At 36.8% G+C, this 22850-nt stretch overlaps 1 pseudogene; it reads left to right on the forward strand.

The window, feature by feature from the left end:
- Positions 1 to 22399, forward strand: part of LOC149577719 (transmembrane 9 superfamily member 7-like) — a 68477-nt pseudogene extending 46078 nt beyond the window's left edge.
- The last annotated feature ends 451 nt before the right edge of the window (positions 22400 to 22850 follow it).

Below are 22850 nucleotides of genomic sequence, written 5' to 3' on the forward strand. Positions count from 1 at the left end.
CCTTGGCTGATCTCTGGTAGACCATTTCTTAACCATCCTCCTTCGATCTATAGGTCACTGTATTAATCTGGTTCATCTTGTCTCTACTCGAATTAATAAGAATTGGCAATCTCAGGGATTGCCAAAAGAGGAATGGGTCCAAGTGGAAGATAGGATTTAGAAGTGAGTTTAATTAAAACATAATAAATAGTGTATTACAAAAAGGAGAATGGTATGTTCTTCGCAATCTACTCCCTTATACATTCTATCAATGTTCCAAATTGAACCTGATAGAGAACATCACAACACATAACTAGCAACATAAAACATACCTCCTAGCCACCTCAAGAACATAAAATTTCAAAAACCAAAGTGCAAAAGTTTAAATTCAAAGCCTCAAAGGTCAAGAGCACAACAAATAAAAATAAATAAATAAATACGAACAAAACCCACATTTGATGGAATCACAGAAAATCTGGTGGCTAGATAGTTGCAAGCTAATTCAAGCTAATCCTTCATCACCATTAAGGTTGAAAATAACATACCCAATTGAAAACCAATTTACATATACAAAGTGACTAACATTACTCACAAAGAGGGAGTAGAAGCTAGACACTGCCTTGCATCCAAGGTGCGCTAAAGAGCATAACCAAACTCTTGGAGATCATATAATCCTAAGTTTACATAATTTGGTAGTAACACATTTCATTAACTTATGAAACATTTACCAAGTTTCATGATTTTTCTTTCCAAAAATGACATGCTAGATACACTTTCCAACAATATAATTAAGATCCTTCCATCACACACTGCAAGTTTCAGCATCACTCGAGATGGCATTGTAGAATGAAAACAGAATGTGATCTCCAAAAAGTGAGAGAGGTTATTGTAGGTCTCTGCAACACGGTCCTATAGGAATTGGAATCTCATCCATATTTCGCATGAGCTCCGAGATATGCCCCATCAAATATTGTAGCCCTGTGGCATTTAGTGACCCTTAGGGACATTCTGGTTCAGCGTGCCTGAGAACGTTCGAGCACTGAAGGGGACAAGACGAGGTTGGGGATAGGGTTTACCCAGCCACTCGAAGCTAATGGAGAAGATATTTTGATCCCACGAAGAAAGATGAGAGAGATTTGGCAGTTGGCAACTTTGTACTAGCCAACAATGCAAGTTTCAGCATCACCCGAGATGGTGTCGTAAAATGAAAATAGTGTGTGATCTCCAAAAAGTGAGAGAGGTTATTGTAGGTCTCTGCAACACGGTTCTGTAGGAGCTAGAATCACATCCATACTTTGCACGAGCTCCAAGATGCACCCCATCAAAGATTGCAGCCCTATGGCATTTAGTGACCCTTAGGGACATTCCAGTTTAGCGTTCCTAAGAACGTTCAAGCACTGAAGGGGACAAGACGAGGTTGGGGATAGGGTTTACCCGGCCACTCGGAGCTAATGGAGCAGACAGTTTTATCCCATGACAAAAGATGAGAGAGATTTGGCAGTTGGCAACTTTGTACTGGCCAACACTGCAAGTTTCAACATCACCCGAGATGGCGTTGTAGAATGAAAATGGAATGCAATCTCCAAAAAGCGAGCGAGGTTATTGTAGGTCTCTGCAACATGGTCCTGTAGAAACTAGAACCTCATCCATATCTCGCACGAGCTCTGAGATATGCCCCATCAAAGATATTTGAATTCATAGTGTTTAATGAGAATATAGTTGAGGCTTGCTTTACTTTTCTATGTTAAGTTTGGCTTTCAAATTTGGAGGAATGAATCAACCTTGATGATAGAGGTAAATGTTGAATAATATTTATTTAATCACATTGTTTGAAAAAACTTTAATGACCTTTAAATACAATTGAAAGAAATGGAATTGATCTCCCTTACTCATGTAGATGAATAAAATTAGAATTTAAAAAAGAGAGGGACATCCACCATAAAACTATGAAATCATGCACTTCTTGATGGGAGTATCATAAGTTCATTGTTAGATGGATATGCCAAATGTGAAAGAATTAAAAGGAAAATATGTTGATTGATTGAATATAAAATCAAACACGTGGAATATTTAAAAATATATCATGGGGCTATTAATAAAATCAAACTAATAGAATCAAACTCTACAAACATGGCTATTCAAACTATGAACAAAAAAAACATCATTATTGAGGTTTTAGCATGTTGGGCAAGATAGGGTCTTATTGAAGCTAACAAGAAGCATCATTGTATATAGTGTTTTATAAGCATAAAATTAAAGTGGCATAAAACCATTCACATGCAAAAACATCTAGAACATGTGATAAAATCATACGTTCAAACCATTCATGTAGCCATAGTCACAAATTTCAACAAAGAATTCAACCAACATAAAGGTGCTAAACTTTGTAAGCTATGGATAAAATATTTTCTTTTGTCTCCATATCAAATAAAATATTTTGGTACCTCTGTGAATGTAGTATGGCATCCTTCATTTTATAGTGTTGATCCCAAAGCTACAACACTTATTATTTATTACAAATGTATGTAAATCTGTTAAGCATCAAATTCAACACCTTTGTGTGCAAAATAATGTACTATATGTTAGAGTAATAAATTCATTTTCTTATTAATTAAATTATATTGATATAATTACTAAGTTACTTATTATATTGATATAGTTTACTTGTAATTCCTTTCGATTTACAATTAATTGAAATGATTTCCCCAATTTTCCATCTAGTCACTAGGAAATTGGATTTGTTGTCTCTTTCTCTTAAAGAACCGGATCTACTAGTTCCTTTGGTCTAGAAGCCTTCCATTGAGATTGGGGTTTTGAAAGGTTCAAGGGTTGAGGAACTTTTTATAGAATATCTTGAAGAAGAAGAGGTCATGTATAATGGTTTTGAGGAAGGCTAGAGTTCCATCCAGATGGTGTTGCAAAATGGCCAAGCGGAGGAGGAGGTAGAAGAATAAATAGAATAAATGCATAAGAAGGAGGGTCATGAGGGCAATGGAAAATTTGGGGAGGGAAGCAATTAGGAGAATGGGTCAAATATGCTTCTCAACTAGAAGGAGAGTATTGCATTGGACATTGATACTAGTCTGCCTCGTAGCAAGATCACCAATGTTGGTGATGACCTTGTTAAGGAGATCACTACCAATCAAAATTTTACCTATAAGCCTATAAGACTTTATCCCTCGGTAATGGTAATGGTAGTAATTATGGTTGAATGTGTTTGAAATAGAAAAAGAAATGAAGGGTGTTTTGCATGACACTATTCACTCATCATAGGTTGTATGGATTCAAACCCACAACCAAGCTTTTATACCATTATACAAATTACAAATTATAAGACTATGCCTTTCATGATAGTCACATTTTCATATTGGCAAATGAAGAATGACTTTTGGAACAAACATAATAAATACTTCCAAATACAAATGAAGCCAATGTATTGTATTATAAGCTCGAATGGTAAAGACCAAGCCCAAACATTTATTAAGGTGTACCATTTATAATTGTCAGGTTCATGTGAAGAAGTCATTGTTCATATTCTCATTGTTGTGTAATTTGATGATAAGAAGAATACAATGATATAGAGGTTGATAGTGACTTAAAACTTTACAAAATGCAATCAATGAGAATTTTACATTGAGGGGGCAGTAATAAACAATGTTTCATTCTCATTGTTTGACAAAATCTTATATAACGAGTGAGTAGACAGATGATATGGTTTAGTCTTCTTCTGAGAATCTTAGTCATATTGGTTCAGAAGGATTCATGATACAACTACTATACTTAGCGTGACCAATTGATGCTAAAAACCTTAGTATTGATGCTACAAACCTTAGTATTGACATAATTTAACCTCTACAATTCTAGGCATAAGATGATTATCATACAATGGTACTTGAACAAAGAACACTAATAACTATTGAGGATGTGAATTGATAATACCATTTCACAGATGATTTTGGCATCTCACCCTTTATCACTTGTGCGTCAACTTTATTAGCCCTCTTCTTTGGTGACCTACAAATGAAGAATTAGCACAATAAAAAATCTAAGATAAGATTTTTAAAATGGGTCCTATTAAAGAATCTAATATAAATTCAAATAATGTATCTAGATTCTAAACAAATCAAAACTAAATCTCATCACTTACACATCATAACAATACGGTCCACCTTAGTCATGTGATAGTCTTGGGGAAGAGGTTGTAACATTGTATTTGGATCCAATTGATCACTTTTTCTCTCTCTTCCAATTCAATCTAATGAGCCAACTAGATCTGCTCGACATTTTAATGTCTCAAGTATTGCCTCATGGTCTGACTCGCGGATTTTCCAAAGAATCTTATTATGCGGTTTTTCACCATATTTTATCAAGTGGACATTTGATGCGACAACATAGTTTGAATAATGAAAAATCTTCCTCTCTGTTTGCCAATCCTCAAATAACCAAAAGTTAGGATTCTTCATAGGATATCTTCTAAACCATGTGCCTGTTACAACCACCGCACCGACATGGTACTCTAAACCTTCACCATCTAGATAACCGAGTGATCCAATTTTTGTTTGGCTTCAACACAACGACACAAATAATAATTTGTCCCTTCTTCATTGTCTTTAGGTGCAATAACAGAAAAAACATGGCCTGCAGTGACAAATGTACAAAATGCGGTCATTAATTTAGAAAATACTTGGGTAAAAGTTATAAAGTTACATATTGAAATTACAAAGATATATATATATATATAACCAGGTTGCACTAGATCTGACAAGCGATCAAAGTCAATAGATGAATCCATCTCTACCATTTCCAGTGCTTATGGGGGACGATAGGTGTCAATTGGGTCATGGACAATAGCATGCCATTTTTCGTGTGTGGATACTCCATGAACCTGCATCAGAGCTTCTAAAATAGTGTAACTCACTAGATCATATTAGTGTGCAACAATCTTGATATGGTGAAATGTTAGTATTATCTATCAACCAAAAAAATCTATGAACTGTAGACTCACCTTCCTTACTTGGACCCATTGTAGCGTTACACCATTGGATGATGGATTTTGCATCTATCAATATTGCTCCATCTTTGTACTTTAGTTCTTCACAAGCCAAGGATCTTTTAATGCATGCGCCTGCACCATCATGCTCTCCCTTACCATGACTAGCCTCTGTGAAATTTCACATATATTGAATTCTACACAACCTGTGCATCCTGCTCAACCAATAGAACATCCATGCATTCTTGAATTGAGATGCACAATTGTCTGACCAACTAATGTGTTGACAATATGATATGCCCTTGTTATCCAAATCTCCATAAAATAGTTGAAAACAACCATGTACAAACTCCATAGAATGTGATCGATCATCGCTGATGTAAAAATGGTACTCCTTCAAAATCTTCCTGTCATCCTCTGTACTTGTAGGTGAATGCATGAATGTTATGTGAACAAATATGGAATCCTGTGAGATGTATAATACTTTTCTTGCACCTTATTTTGTGGTTGTAGTGTGTAGTTCTCTGCAAAATCTACAACCGAAACAATGGTATCCAATGGAAACGTATCCTTGCACAACTTGAATTGCAAATCCAACCATCGAGCTCTATGGGTATGCCTTGCAAACTCGTAAATAATCTTTTCACGAAAAATCTTCATGAACTCATACACTAGAATCTTTTCAATAACTAGATCACATCTTTTACCATGTTTCCCATCTTTTAGAGCATATGTCACTGTCTTGAATTTTTCATAATCTATTATTTCATTTCCAATTGCATGTATACTATCCATATGTTGACAAGTTGATAAAAGTTGCAAAGAATCACAAAATAAGCACGTACCATCCAAGCATGATGTCTTGTAAAATTGTTGGCGATCCCCTATTTCACATAAAATGTTGGATATGAATTCCATTGAAGATCTTGGTGGCTCTTTTATGTCACAATCCTACAAAACAAACTGAGAATGCAAAACTACACATATGTGCCTAAGAACATCAAAATGGTTAGAAAATTCAATATGTATCCTACAACAACAAGTTGTGTGTGTGTGATTTATCTTCACATAAAAAGGTTTACCCATCTCAAAAAAAAATTGACTTATTCGAACTTGAGGATACATACCAATAAATTTTGCAAAAAATGTGTTTGAGTTGAGTCCAAAAAATGTTTCGCATGTGCCTCGCGATTTCGGCTACCAATCCTCCTTCTTACAATATCTCTTTGATTAGGAGAAACACGTGTGTTATTTTTCCAAAAATTTTCTATTAATGATTTCAAGGCTTCACTAATTTTTTTATCCTTTCGTGGTAGTCTACTGCTAAATGTTCATAACTCATTTTTTGTTGGATCTTCTAATCTCTCACGCCTTAGCATGGCTCTCCTTAAGGTACCTGTACCAATTTTTAATGTTTTTCTTGTCTTTCTCATGAGTCGAGCTTTCTTCATTTGGCTACTTACTATTGTCTATGTGAGTACTCGTCTTGTGATATTACTATCTTTGGTGCACGATTTAGAACCCACTTTGTCATAAGCACTCACTAGATTCTTTACAATATTTCTTTCATTTGAATCATCCATCGTTCTTAGCCCAAGAATCTTCATGATAGGCCTAAATTTCAAATTCCTCATCATTTCAACAAATAATTGGCATTGACCTGTTATATTTAATTCTTCAAAAAATAATCTCCACATATGATTAAATTTTCTTTGACAAGTAAGCTTGCTAATCTTGTCAGGCATTGATTTCAAAATGTTAGTATCAATATCAATCAAATATTTTGGTTTTCTAAAACGAATTCTAGAAGGTGTTCTAATCTCTTCAATTTTCTCAACATTTTGAACATCAATATAAGGTTGAGTGTATTGCGTACCTTGAACCGAAGATGATGTGCCTTGGAAATAAGATGTAAAAGATGGAATATCACCTACTTGATGTGTTGATGTTGTGCTTTCAACATGACATAATGGAGTGTGTATATCGTCAAATCTATAAATCAGTGTCTCTTTAACATGAGAGGATGATATGACTTCAACATTGGAAGATGGTGTAGTGGATGATATGACTCCAACATTCGAAGATGGTGTAGCAGACGATATGACTCCAACATTGGAGGATGGTGTAGCTTCACAATTCAATTGTCTTCTTGAACGTAACAATCTCATTCGTTCTCTTTGTCTTTCTAATTCTTCCTCCTTGTTTCTTTGTACTGGTAGTTCTTGATCCTCTTCGAAAGTCGATTCTTCATCATTGCTTTGAAATTTTCTTTGTTTACATAGTAATTTCATTTTATCTCTTTTAATTGTCAAATCTCTCTCCCTATCTGCATTTGTTTGAATCTTTGGTTTCTTCCTTGGCATGATGATGATTTCTACATGTCAAATTATTCAAACATCTGAATTAGTTAAAATGTGTAAATTACAAATTATTCAATTACATATAAAAATTATAATTATTTGAATGAATACACAATATATATCAAATGGCTTGTCAAATTTCTAACCATTTCGAAATAACATTTCATTCAAACATACAATTTTCAATGAATTCACTATATATTACATAACATATCAAATTATAATTAAATTTGTATCTATATATCGACAAACAATATTTAAAATGGATTGCACTAACCTTTTCTATTAAAGGAATATTCAAAAATTCTTCAAATCATGTATCCAATGATTGAATTTGGTGTTTGCTAGCTTCCAAAAGTGTTGAAATAGTGTTTGCTATGTTGAAACCCATGTTTTCTGTCGAAATAACAAAGAGCATAACAGACCAAAAGTTAAAAATGGATGAAATGGGCCCCAAGGTTGGGTTTTGACCATTTTTGGTGATTTGAGATAGTGTGTACGCACTATAGCACATACGCCCTATAAAGCACGTATGCACTATAGTGCGTACGCACTATCTCAAAACACATCACTCCCCATCCTCCCTACTCTCTATCCTCCCTACTCTCTCTCCCATCCCCTCCCTCTCTCTCTTCCTACTCTCTCCCATCCTTTACTCTCTCTCACTCTCCCTCTCCCACCACCTACTATCTCTACCTCTCTCACCCCCTCTCCTCTCCCATCCCCGGCTCTTTAGATCTCTCACACACACTCTTATCCCCCCTATCTCTCTCCCTCTCCCTCTCCTACCACCTAATTTCTCTCCCCCATCCCCTACTCTCTCTCTTCTCTCCCATCCCCTACTTTGTCTCTCTTACACACATTCCCATTCCCCCTCTCTCTCCCTCTCCCACCGCCTACTTTCTCTCCCCCATCGTCATACTCTCTCTACCACCCCCTACTCTCTCTCTCACACTCACACTACTACTACCTACTCTCTCTCTCTCTCAAGTTCTCTCTCTCCCTCTCTACTCTCTCTCTCTCTATCCCATCTTGTAAAAGATCTCTCTGCCTCTCCCACTCTCTCTCCCACCGCCTACTTTATCTCCCCCATCCCCTGTTCTCTCTCTTGTCTCCCATCCCCTACTCTCTCACAGTCTCACACTCTCCCCCATCCTCTACTCTTTCTCTCCTCTCCCATCCCCTATTCTCTCTCACTCTCACTCTCTCCCATCCCCTACTCTATCTCTCTTACACATACACCCCCATCCCCCCTCTCTCTTTCCCTCTCCCATCGCCTACTTTCTCTCCCCCATCGTCGTACTCTCTCTCTCTGCCACCCCCTACTCTCACATTCTCACACTCTCTCCCATCCCCTGTTGTGTCTCTCTTACACACACACTCCCATCCACCCTCTCTCTTTTCCTTTCCCACCGCCTACTTTCTCTCCCCCATCGTTGTACTCTCTCTTTGTCACCCCCTACTTTCACACTTTCACACTCTCTCCCATCCCCTACTCTCTCACTTTCATAGATACACACACTCTGATCCCCCCACTCTTCTTATTCTCTCCCATCCCCTACTCTCTACATCTGTCACACACACTCCCATCCCCCATATTTCTCTCCCTCTCCCTCTCCCTCTCCCACTCCCTCTCCTACTGCCTACTATCTATCTCTCTCAAGTTCTCTTTCTTCCTCTCTCTCTCTCTCTCTCTCTCTCTCTCTCTCTCTCTCTCTCTCTCTCTCTCTCTCTCTCTCTCTCTCTCTAAAACTCTCACACTCTCTCCCATCCTTTACTCTATCTCTCTTATAAATAAATACACATTCCCATTCCCCCCCCCCTCTCTCTCTCTCGCAGTCCTTGTCCCACTGCCTACTCTCTCCCATCCCCTACTTTATCTCTCTTAAATGCTTCCATTCCACCTCTCTCTCCCTCCCACTCCCTCTCCCATCGCCTACTCTCTCTCTCTCTCTCTCTCTCTCTCTCTCTCTCTCTCTCTCTCTCTCTCTCATCCCTCTACCATTGCCTACTCTCTCTATCTCTCTCTCCCCTCTCTTATTTTTGACTCTCTTTCACACACACACACCCATCCCCCCTCTCTCCTCTTCCATCCCTACTTTTTCTCTCGCTCTCCCTCTCCCACTGCCTACTCTCTCTCTCACTCTCACGCTCTCCCTCTCCACTCTCTCTCTCTCTCTGCTACCCTCTAGTCTCTCTTAAATTTTCACACTCTCCTATCCCCTACTCTCTCTCTCTCTCTCTCTCTCTCTCTCTCTCTCACACACACACACACACACACACACATTTCTATTCCCCCCTCTCTCCCCCTCTCCCACTCCCTCTCCCATCGCCTACTCTCTCTTCCATCCCCTACTCTCTCTTGAGCTACTTTGTCTTCCCCCTCTCCCATTCCATACTCTCTCTCTTTCACACACATGCACTCCCATCCTCCTCTCTCTCAAGTTCTTCCTCTCCCACTCCATCTCCCATCGCCTACTCTCTCTCCCCCATCCCCTACTCTTAATCTCTCTCTCCCAACCTGTACTCTCTCACACACTTCCTCTCTCTCCCATCCCCTACTTTAAATCTATTTCCCCCATCCCGCACTCTCTCTTGTCCACCCCTACTCTCTCACACTTCCTCTCTTTGCCACCCCTACTCTCTCTCTCTCTCTCATCCTATACTCTCTTTGCCACCCCTACTCTTTCTCACTTTCTCTCTCCCATCCTGTACTCTCTCCCCTCTCCTATCCCCTACTTTCTCTCTATCTCTTTCATGCACACACATAGCCATTCCCCTATCCCCCCCCCCCCCCACGTAGTTCTCTTTTGCAACTTAGATCTTAATAGTGCATGCGCACTATAGCGCGCACCTGCTATTTAGAACTAAAGTTTAAATAGCGCATGCGTGCTATAGGGCGCACGTGCTATTTAAACCTTAATTAAACCCAAGACTAAGGCTTGGTTTTGCCTTGGAGATCCAACTCAAAGGTTTGGATTTGATGAATAGGCCTGAGACGTGTTTTCCAGCAAACATAAAAAAAATGATTATTTTTTCTTCTGTGCTCCCCTTCAAGATTTCTCATGGTTGGGTATCGATAAGATCAAGTTACATAACATTATAGGTCTCTGTGTTAGCTATCTAACCATATAATTTATTTTTAATTTGAACTATTTCAAGCCTTTCATCTATAATTTCTTTTGAATATATGTTCATTTTTTATCAAAAACCACCACGTACTAATTGGGCTATAGATTTTAGCTCATTCATCAAATTTTGTAATAACTTAATTTTTTAGAAACTAGACTCCATTCTATACACTTTGAAAAAAAGAAGTTTTGATTTTAGATTAGTTTTCAATTATTTCTAGGGGGAGCACACAGATATTTCACATTTTTGGGATGTGTCTAGTTTAAAAATTCATAAAAAAAAATACACATTATAAAATTACCCGAAAAATCTGGGATAAACTACATAGTGTTAAGTAACTTTTGACCAAAGTGATTAAAGAATTTCAAAAAAAAACTTAAAATTTTAGGGGGGCCACACTTTGTACTGTGTTATGTTTTTTTGGAATAAATAGTACCACTTTTTGTGGCTCCCTTTTTTCAAGACCTAAAACTAAACCATTTTGAAAAAAATTAGTAGTTTAGAAACTAGATTCAAAGGACTACGACTTTTTTTTTTTGTCATATCTGAAAATTTTGAGCGTAACTATCTTCAAATTCTTATTGAAGTTCAAAATTTGCAAATTTCTGAAAAAAGGTGTCCACTTATACCCCCCTTTTGGCACCACAACTTCGCGCACTTACCCCTTATAAACACGCAATAGATAGATGTTTCATGATAAATACCGTAAACATGAAATTGTGAGATAAACATGACAATGAATATGTACATGTCAATAAGAAACTTTTGAACAACACAAGTTGTGTAACATAGAAGTAAAATAAAGAACAAGTGAAAAAATTATTGGTAAACATGCAACATATAGCACACAAATATGCCATCTCTAGGCATGTGTAGGATCATGGTATGTCAAACTAGGCCCTTAAATGACAATAAAATTTCAGAAAAATGGAGTTAGCCAACTTATTGTAAAAATTCAAACAATTTATAATCCTATATTTTTAAAAAAAATGTAAGAAGAATCTATAGAAAATTGAATGTAGTTTCTAAGCTACTAGCTATTTTTTGAAAAAAATAAAAATTTATATGGTGAAAATTTGAAATTTCAATGCAATAGTACATAAATTTCAAGAATAAAGATAAGAAGTAGGTGTATGTTTGACCACCTTAAACACAATCAAATAATAATACATTTTTACAAGATTCACCATATAAGCAAGAATCAAGTCAAGATGTGACCATTCTTTTTTGTATTTTCCCCCAAAAAATTGTAGTCTTTTTATTATCTTCTCAACCTACATGTTTAGTGAGCGGTAGAAATCACTTATTACATTATGAGAAAGTGAATATAGTTTCCTTTGAATTGTAAGTTTACTTGAAAGTTCTGCCACTTGTTTCCACAAGATGGACTTGTTCATCGATGTAAGAAAATGAACAGTTAACTATTCAACATTTTACTTAAGCCACACGAACTATTCTTTGATGAAATGATAATTCTAGGTTTAATCTACAAGGGCAATTGCATTGAAGGAATATTTTTCTTGAAAATGCAAGTGGATGGAAGTATTTCATTGACTTTGAATATAAGTTCAAATTCTAGAAAGAAAGTGACGTATAATAATGAAATTACCTTGATTCTAACCCCTTAAAATGCCCTAATCAATCAAATGAAGTGTTCACAGAGAGATATTACTATTTCTATTCAATATGTGACTTTTTTAAAGAGAAAATCCAATGTCTCAAAATGTGAGAAATGATGGATGTCAAAAAGAAATTGGAGTTCAATGATGGATTGACAATATTACTACAAAGGATATATTAACATGCCATGAAAAGACAATTGAAGACAACAATGTATGAAGTACAAAATAGTAGAATTAGTCATGATGAAAGATAGTGCTCAAGAATGTATAGAGCATTGACAACAAACAAACAAAGCAAGAGATGCACAATGAGTTTTAACTAACCATAATTTGATTATAACATGTTAGCGAATTTATAGTTCCTTCATGGAGTAGATTTGTTTTATTTATAACCAGACCATTAGGGTTTTTCAAAACCAAAGAATTCTTTAAAATTATTAAAAGATCCAAGCACATGTTAGTTATCAGGTCTTTAAAATTTGTTTTAGCCTAAATATGAGGTTTAGGCTAAGTTTGTTCATAACCCACATCCAAAAGATCATTTTGTTGTTGTTGTTGCTACATTCAAACATTGCGTTCTCATTGACTTTATTTAACTTTTAGACCACTTATTGTATTTTGTAAACCTTGTAATAAATAAGAGAACAATGATGTCTCAATTATAGATAAATGACAAAGTAATTATATTATTTAAAACTAAACAAAAATCATCTAAGCACATATAGAATGTAAAGGATATGAGAAAGATAATAATAATCTTAGAGGCTAGACAAAAATCATTTAAGAATATATAGAATGTGAAGGAAGTGAGCACGATAAGGTTAATAATATAGAATCACCGACAAAATAAAAAGGATGTATTGGGATCATGTATGTGCGTGTGCGCACGCGTATGTGAGAGAGAGAGAGAGAGAAGGATTATAAGATAGTAAATTTGGAAAAACAAGATACTTCTAACCATAGTCAAATGGGAAGGTAATGATAGAGCTTAAAGGACAGATACAAATCTTGCAACAAACCACTAAATGTTAAAAATATGATTCTAATAAGAATAATAACAATATATAAAACATTAATAGGATTGTAAACATGCAGGAATCTACCTCTGCACCAGCGGGCTAGCAAGCGATATCTAGATTCAATCTACTAGAGATAGGGGAGTATACTCTATAGTCCGACTGATTGATCAGTTCAGCCGTATCCCCTCTCCATAGTTCAGGGGGAGGGGGAGGTCCCCTATCTTATCTATATATGGAGCGCTCTCCTTGCAGACGAAGGACTCTATTCTGTCTGGGTCCCCAACTACCACAGACATATAGGGCTCTACCCCATATCGAGAGAGACCTCTACCCCATATAGAGAGAGGGGGGTTGGTTCAATATTCTTCTTGAACAAAGTATCGTTCCGTATGGGGGTCTCTATCATTCGTATCATTCATTTCATTCAGTTCCCCTCTATCTCTATATGGAGTTCTCTTCCTCTCTCTCTCTCTATATGGAGTTTGGATCTCAACTCAACGTGACGGTTGATGTATAGGCCATCTCATGGTGCATAAACATGATGTTTTGATGCAAGGAGTTGCTAGGTATAGATTTGAAAGTTGCCCCAGATCATGATTGAAGGATTGCCCAAAGGAGGTGTATGGTTGCTCGGGGAGTACGGTATCTAATAACAGTATGACCATCGTCTTCCATTGCCTCCGTCACTCCTCACTGCTTGTTCCTGGTCCTGTTTAGGTGGGACTGGCGGTTAATTGGTTTTTGTTCTTATGGTGGCTAGCAACCGACGATCTGCTTAAGCATGGGGTACAAACTTGCCTGCAGAGCTGGTTTATCTTTCGGTGTTCATCACTATAGCTACTTACTGGATGAAGCTGCTCCTATAGAATGGTAGGGGTACTGGTGAATCTTTTCTAAGTGATAAACAAGATAGATGTATCATGATAAATATTGTAAACATGAAACTGAGAGACAAACGTGACAATGATTATATATAAGTAGATCTGAAACTTATGAACAACACAAGTTATGTAACACAACAATACAAGAAAGAACGAGTGAAGGAATTATTGATAAACCTGCAACATATAGTACACAAATATGTCATCCATATGCATGTGTAGTATCATGGTATGTCAAATTAGGCCCTTAAGTGACATTAAAAATTCAAAAAATAGGGTTGGCCAAATTGATCTTGTAAAAAATTAAATAATCTGTCAATCTTATATATAAAAAAATGTAAAAAGAATCTATAGAAAACTGAATTTAGTTTCTAAGCTACTAACTATTTTTTGAAAGAAAAAAAAGAATAATTTATTTGGTAAAATTTTGAAATTTCAATGCAGTAATACACAAATTTCAATAATAAAGATAAGAAGTATGTGTATGTTTGACCTCCTTAAACACAATCAAATAATGGTTTTTAAATTTTTTACAAGATTCATCATATAAGTAGTAGACTCATTCTGATATTACTATCAGGATAACTGTGTGATTTTGAGTCAAACTCATTAACCCATGTTTCATGAGTAGTGATTCAACATTAATCCATATCTCATGAGAATAAATAGAACACTTAGCACTCATTGGATCTAGGTGATGCTCACAAGGGTGAAGCACCAAGACTTCCTGGGAGGTCACCCATCCTAGTACTACTCCAGCCTGAGTGAGCTTAACTATGGAGTTTCTTCCATGGTTAAACCCAAAGCTTGCAACCCCATTTGCAAAACCTTCACTAAGTGTTGTGCCTTATGAACCATTCATTAGAAAGCCCCTTAAGCTCATTAATTGATAAGTGGGAGATAATTTTCCCATTATGAACCATTCTCCTACTTAGTAGACTCATGTCAAGGTGTGACAATTTTTTTAATTTTCTTTTTCCAAAAAACTAAAGTAGTCTTTTTATTATCATCTCAACCTACATTATTAGTGAGTGGTGGAAATCACTTATCAAATTGTGAGAGAGTGAATTTAATTTCCTTTGAATTGTAAGTTTAGTTGACATTTCTTCCACTTGTTTCCACATGATGGAGTTGTTCATCAATGTAAGCAAGTGAGCTATCAACTATTCAATGTTGTACTAAAGTCAGACGAGCTGCTCTTTGATGAAATGATAATTATAGGCTCAATCTATGGGGGCAATTGTGTTGAAGGCAAATTTGTGTGGAACATACAAGTGAATGGAATTATTTCATTGACTTTGAATATAAGCTTGAATTACAGAAAGAAAGTGATCTATGATAATGAAATGACCTTGATTCTAACCCCCAAAATTTCCCTAATTAATCAAATTAAGTGTTCAAAGAAAGATATTTCTATTTCTATTTAAGATGTGACTATTTGAAAGAGAAATGTGACTGCCTCAAAATGTGAGAGATCATGGATGTTAAAAAAGAAGTACAATGATCTATTGGCAACATCACTACATGGGATACATCAAGGTGAAATGAAAAGACAATTTTAGGCAACAATGTATGAAGTGCAAAACAATAGAATTTGTCAAGATGACATACAGTGCTCAAGAATGTATAGAGCATTGACAAAAACAAACAAAGGAGATACAAAATGAGTTCTAACTACCCATAATTTGAATATAACAAAAGTTGATTATAACATGTTAGAAAATTGATAGTTCTTTCTTGTAGTATCTTTGTTTTATTTATAACCAGATTATTGGGTTTGTTTAAAACCGAAAGTTTCTTTAAAATTATAAAAAAGGACCAAGCACATGTTAGTTATTAGGTCTTTAAAATTTGTTAATAACCCACATCCAAATGATCATTTTGTTGTTGCTACATTCAAAATTTTATTTAACTTTTAGATATCTTTTATTATGTTTTGTAAACCTAGTACAAATAAGAAAAACATTGAATATTAATTTGTTAATTTGCATTGGACATTCATAAACAAGCTTAAGAATTTTCATGTATCATATAGTTAAACAATCATATGCATCAATTCATTTTAATAAAACTAGTTGTTCACATTTATATTCAATACTACTATAAATACTTGAAAATAGAAAGTGAAAATTAAAAGATATATTGCATTTTTACACAAAAATACTAACAATGTCATCATGAATACTTAAAATCAACCCCTTTCTCTAATATCACCTTTGCTAGTTACACAAAAGGTCAATTTTCCTACATGAAAAATATCACAAAAATTCTTGCATTCACCATTATCATGAAAAAGGTCCTAGTTTACAAACAACAATTAACAAAATACTAACATTTTCTCATTAATTATCTATAATTTTATATTGTCAAACTTGAATGACTCACGAATTAACTAGTATTATAACTTGACAAAAAATGGGAGGCGATAGACTTCAAACTAGTTACAATTGGTGGAAAGCTCAAAATTGTAATTTATATACTTTTATCAAAACACAGTAAGTACCCAAAATTTGCATCAGATCTAAAAATGTCAAACTTGAATGCACAAAATATCTCCACTACTATTATGAATGATAATTTATTGATAACATTTTGCTATTTTTATGTTTGGGTATTAAGTGAGATATTTTAACTTACTAGATCATATTAGCTATGGTAGATATCTCCAAACAAATATCACCCATATTAATGTTTAGTGAATTTAACACATTAATAGGCTATATAGAAATTTTGAAAATGATATCAAGGATGTCCATTAAATAATTAATTTTTAAACAAAGTATTTGTTTTTTTCTAAGCTCCATTGTTGGAGCAAGGGAGGAGCCTTTAAATTCAAATTAGAATCCAAACACAATTTTGATAATATAAGCTAGTTAGTGAATGTTGGCATTGCAAGAAAAATAAATAAATCTTTAATCTGTTCAAACACAAATAATCATTATGTGCTTGTTATCATGAGAAAAATCTTGCAGCGATATGGTTTCCACTAACAAAAAGCCACATGAACAATCTCCGAAACCTTCACCCATAATTGTTGTTGTAGAGTAAACAAAGCCTTTTTTTCTTTCAATCTCTTCACCCCCTTCAAAAATCCTCTTAGAAAATGTGAGTTGATGGTTTATTATTTTCACTATACTCTTTTATCACAATCTTTTCGCAGCATGTGACTATATGCTAACAAGCACATGTAGATCTACACTATTGAAAAGTTCTTTTGAATCTGAAAACCAGAAAACAAACGAAATCATGTGCTTGAATGTCTTGTTGAAGATCATGATCTGCCCAGACCAATGCCAGAGGAATATAGGTGGAAGTTGAGGAGGTCGAGACCAATAGGAATAAAATGTTCTATTGTTCCTTGCTATGTAGATGTAAGTTTTACAAAAATTAAAATGCCATCTTGCGTGCAATTTTGTCTTCCATCTTGTCACCATGTTTGATTACTACTTTCCTATTTCCCACTTCCATAGCAAAAAACCAAGTATGAGATAGGTTTAAGTAGGAGACAAGTTTCTCCCTCATTTGTATGCAAATGAGTTCACAAGGGAAGCTTATTGGCTAATTGCCAAGCATCGACAATCAAATCTCACACTCACACTCACACACACACACACACACACACACAAAATTAACATGTTTAAAGGATGGTGATATTGTTTGTGTGAGAATTTGCCTAAGGGCAAAATTAACTCAGGAACTAAGAACTCAAACACAAGCACACAGTAGACCAAAGATAGAGAGAGTATGATCAAAATGGCAATGTCATAATTAATGCAATGTGAAAGTACACTAGGAGTGCCTGTATATAAAAGCCTTTGAGATACATCTAGAATGTCTCGTAATCAGCACCATGATGTGTCATACAACCAAGCACATGTCCACCAAATATGGGTTATCCTCCATTAAGCACGGAAGTAAGTGTGGTGATAAGAGGATAAGCCTACAAAGGTGTGACACGCAAAACAGTGTTGTAGACACCATGTGCTAAAATAGAGTTGCATACTCCTGTGTTGTCTACATGACAACTCATAAAGGTGTGCAAACTCCTAAGTGTACTAGGCCATGTTAGGTACCCATGTACATAATGAAAATGCAATCTCCCATAAAGCGGGGAAAGAGGGAAAACCTCATGGGAAAAACCCTCCCCCAAAAAGAGAGATAAATATGGATGCATCGATAAATAGAGTAATCAAGAACCCCCCCCCCCCCATTACGACATACATCCAGTATATACATAAGATAATGAGAGAAGGAAGAGAGACAGAATAGGCTCCCCCACCAAAAGAAGAATGCCAACAAGTGAAAGTTGCTTCGATGAAGAAGCTGGTCCAAGAATGCAAAATGGTGTTCCTCCCCTTAGGAAGAAACAAAGGCAAAGGTATAGTCCTAAAGATGTATGGTGGCCCTGAAACCTGCTCAAGTATCCCTGTACTAATGCTGAAGTTCACCCCTTCCAACTGTGCTGAAAAAAATGAATGCAGATTTGGCAAGGATGTCTGTTGAACCTGTTCCACTGAACCATCTGTCTCCTCAACTAACAAAGAGACCTCCACTAATTGTTGTTCATAAGGATCCACAATCATGCCAACCTATGAAGATTGATCATGTAGAGAATGGACATGAGGATCGGAGTGAGCCCTCGCAACAATTGTAGAGGAATCATCATCAATGAGAAGATGTAAGTCCTCAAGTCTGTCTCCCAAGTCAAGTGAAGCTGGAGCTGGAAGACGAGATGTACCATGCCGAGATGGACCTTTAACTATGGCAATATAAGCACGTGGACTGGACTGATGTGACCTCTCACTGCAATTGTCGATAGAACCCCACTTGTCTGAACCTGTTGAAGCACTATCGTTGGTGTCACTATCAGTTTCCACTATGTATGATGTGCAGAGAGGAGTAAAGGACAAGCTGGGAGAACTTTCCTCAAAGTAAACATCCTTCTCCACAAAAATCTCATGTGTCTCTAGATCCATAAGTCTATAAGCCTTCACATTGTCTTCATAACCGATAAAGGTACAAGGCCTAGATGTCAGTGCCTTGCAACTCCTCGAAGATAGGTTTGCCCATGCTGGACAGCCGAAGACTCTAAGGTGACTCACAACTGATTTTTTGCCGCACCATGCCTCAAAAGGAGTCTTGCCATCTAAGGTTGGATGGGGAGATCTGTTAAGTATGTGAGTAGCACTGCTAATGGCTTCAACTTCAAGTGTAGGATTGAGAGACTTGGCCTTAATCATGCAACTTGCCATGGTCTTGAGAGTCCTAATCCTCATAGCTGCAACATCTGACTTGTGCGGACTAAATGTTGGTGAGTTTTGAAAATCAATCCCCTCAATTTTGCAAAAATTCTTAAGTCTTCTATCTATATATCTGTTCTCATTGTCCACCCTTAGTACTTTGATGGATTTCCTTGACTTGTGTTCAACATGAGTCTTGAAGTCTTGAAGCTTATGAACCACTTCATTTTTATGATGAAGGAAGAAGACCCAAGTGAATCTCGAAAAGTCATCAACAAATGTGAGTATGTAGCGGCCTTGGCTGACAGAAGTCACTGCAAAGGGTCCTGCTAATACCATGTGAACTAGCTAAAGAACAAGTGGAGCTCAAGAAGACTTTCCTTTATCATACTTCTCCTTGAGATTCATATCCACTAAACAAGATGAACATTCTCCCTTAGAAAAGTTGATATTAGGTAGACCTTTGACCATGTGTTTTGTGCAAAGTTGCTGAAGAGAGCGAAAGTCAAGGTGACCAAACCGCTCATGCCATAAGTCGATTTGAGAAGTAGAGTGAGTTAACAAGGCTTGGGAAGGACTCTTAGGCACAAAGTGGGAGAAGGAATATAACCTCTTGTCATCATTGACTTTCCCAATTGCTACCAATGAATCATCTTTTAGACTTCGCACCATCACTAAATCGAGAAGGAACTCAACCTTATGACCATCTCCAAGGTGAGTGATTTGGTAAACTGATAGGAGATTGGAGCTTAGATTTGGAACGTAGAGAACATCTTTGAATTCCCCATTTTCCATTTCAACATGTCCTTTCCGTTCAACTTCCATTTTAGTATCATCTCCTACAAAGATGTGTAGTACCTTTGACTGCTTCAATGAAGAAAAGTCTCCCTTTGAAGAACCCATGTGGTAAGAGGCACTTGAGTCAAGTATCCATTCCGAAGAACTTGTGTTTTCCATAAGTGCTTGACCTTTACCCTTTGAAGAGGTTGGAGTAGAATCCTTGGAAGTACCTGGCACATGAATCTTATTCTTCTTGAGTAGATTTTCTAACTCATCGATTCTTTTTGTCTTGCAATGATGCTCGTCATGATTTGGCTTTTTGCAATATGCACAAAAGAGTTTTTCCTTCTTTTCATTACTTCCCTTCTTGTTTGAAGAAGAACTACCTTGTTGAGAGGAGGATTGTTGTGTCTCAAATTGTGTTTTCTGCTTCCACTGCTTCTTCTTCTTGTTATTCTTCCCCCTCTGACTTGATTTGTGATCATCACTAGCCACCAAGGCTTTGGTCTTAGATGACTTAAGAAGTCCAAAATCCATCAAGTGAGATTGTTCAACAATCAACATGTCTGCAAATCCATCAAAGGAAGGCTTCTGGTAAGCAGATCCCATGGTCAACCAGTGAGTATTAAAATTCGAAACAAAGTTGGCGTACTCAGAAGGTAGTTTCTTCAGGATATGATGAATCAACCTATCATCCTTCATGGGATTTCCACAATCTTCTAGAAGTGCCCTATACTCATTGACTTTGATGATATAATCCTGAATTGTGTCATAATTCTTAGGATCCAAGAGAAGTAGATCATCTTCAATCTGAAATCCCTTTTCTTCATCCACCTTACCATACAATTGTTCAAGTTTATCCCAAGCTTCTTTAGATTTTCAACAATTTTTAATGTGGAAGAGAAGATCCCCATGTACACAACTCCTAATAACACCTAAAGCCTGTTGGTCTTGATTTTGCCAATCAATGAGTTCTTTAGCATCAGTAGGTTTGGTAATTGTACCATCAACATATAGACTAATCCTTTTTCCATTAATCTACTCCATGCAATATCTTTCCATGTAGAATAGTTGCGTGAAGTTAAAGGAGGACATTTAAAACCCATGATGCAGAAATGAAAAGAGCACAAAATAGAGACACAAAAAACATACTACACATACCACCTTTTCACTCAATCAAAAGACCCCCCCAAAAAGATGTTGTTGGCACTTTATAAGTAGTGCGTTTACAATGGGCCACTTGTCAAAATGAACAAAGTGGACTTTCTGATTTTTCTTTTACAACTATCTTATGAGGCTTAAATCTGTCACTTAAGCACTGTAGCTCAGTTTTACAATAATTTTGAAAATGAACCAAAGCTTTACAATGTCGAAAAAGGCCTAATTCTGAAAGTGAGAAATTGGTCCACACAACCCTAGAATCTGACTTCAAATCTAGAAAGTAGATGTAAAAATACACACTTTCAAAAAAAACGAAACCTAAAAAAGTGGCCAGATGTGCCCGTACGGAGCTTCTGAAGTTGCAAAACGCAAGATTATGCAGGTACAGTCACCTAAACACACAAATTCTGCAAAATTTGTGCACCAAAACCAGAAAACAACACCACCACCAAAAAATTCAAGAAACTTTACCCAATTTCAAAAAAAATTGCACCTGAATCGGAGTCCGAATGTCTGAGATATGGGCTCGCAAAGTCAGGCTGCCAAACTGAAAAGCAATCTGAAGAGGGGTTTGAAAGGAAAATTGCGAGTCTAAATTTCATCGTCAAATGGTCGTCACTGCAGTTCTAAAACACTTGAAAATGACGGTCAAATGGCGGTCAAATTTAATCCACTGAAAATGTGACGTCAGCAAAAAACAGTGCCTCGGGGTGACGTGGCAAGTTGATCTGTCGGTCCGTACTATACGGAGTGACGCGTGTCTGGTACAGAATCTGACATGGCATGCTACACAGACCAATTTCCACGTGGCAAACGTGGCAGTACTGGTGTCTGTGTGACTTGTCATAGGTTGTACATGGCTTGTGGAGCTATTGAGGCTGACAAATTAAGTTAGGCCGCGTGGCATATGGAGTGACTGCCATGTGGCAGTGTTTTGTCATCGAGTGCAGGAAATACCTCGCAGGCGGGAAAGTGAAATGCGTGGGCAGTGTTCAACAGTCGCCAGAAAACCTACAGTGAGGGCTAGAAAAAAAATTGTTGCTGGCGGGAAAAAACTTGAGTCGTGTCATGAAAGAAGCCTCCAAAAATCCTTCGCGCATGGACCGGAGGGAGGATGTGACTGCCAGAAAACCAAAACGATGGTCGGGACAAGGCTTTTGAAGTTTGTTGAACAGGGGACGGAAATCTTAATGCGTCGCCGAATTTTGAATGCGCAATGGCCAAAGTATCGCTAAAACCCTCGCTGGATTCTTTGAGCAAAACCTTGTCATGCGTGTCGAAAAGTGCAGGTTGACTACGGGCCGAAAAAGAAGTCTGCATTCATCGATTTTTGAGTCGCTCCCAGAATATCGGGATTTAATCCCACATGGAAGGTGTTAACAATGTGTAGACTGTATAAAAGAAAATGTCGCGACATGCAAAGATAAAGAGGACGTCGGGTAATGTGTACGCCAAAACTTAGCAGTATCCGCTAGCTTGTGGAATATTCTAGGTTTGTGGTGAATTAATTCGACCCGAATTTATTCACTGGGAAATGTCTTGTCCTCGATGCAATTAAATGATACGGCCTTTGCGCGGTATAAAAAAAAACTCCTGCGACAAATAAAAATACCTTCCAAATTGGCAGATCCGGGGTGTCACTATCTGAGTCTGCTAAAAAAAAATTCTCTGCTATTGCCCGAAAGG

Source organism: Cupressus sempervirens, chromosome 1 (genome assembly GCF_028749045.1).
Source record: "Cupressus sempervirens isolate cs-2001-9-10 chromosome 1, ASM2874904v1, whole genome shotgun sequence".
NCBI classification, from domain to species: domain Eukaryota; kingdom Viridiplantae; phylum Streptophyta; class Pinopsida; order Cupressales; family Cupressaceae; genus Cupressus; species Cupressus sempervirens.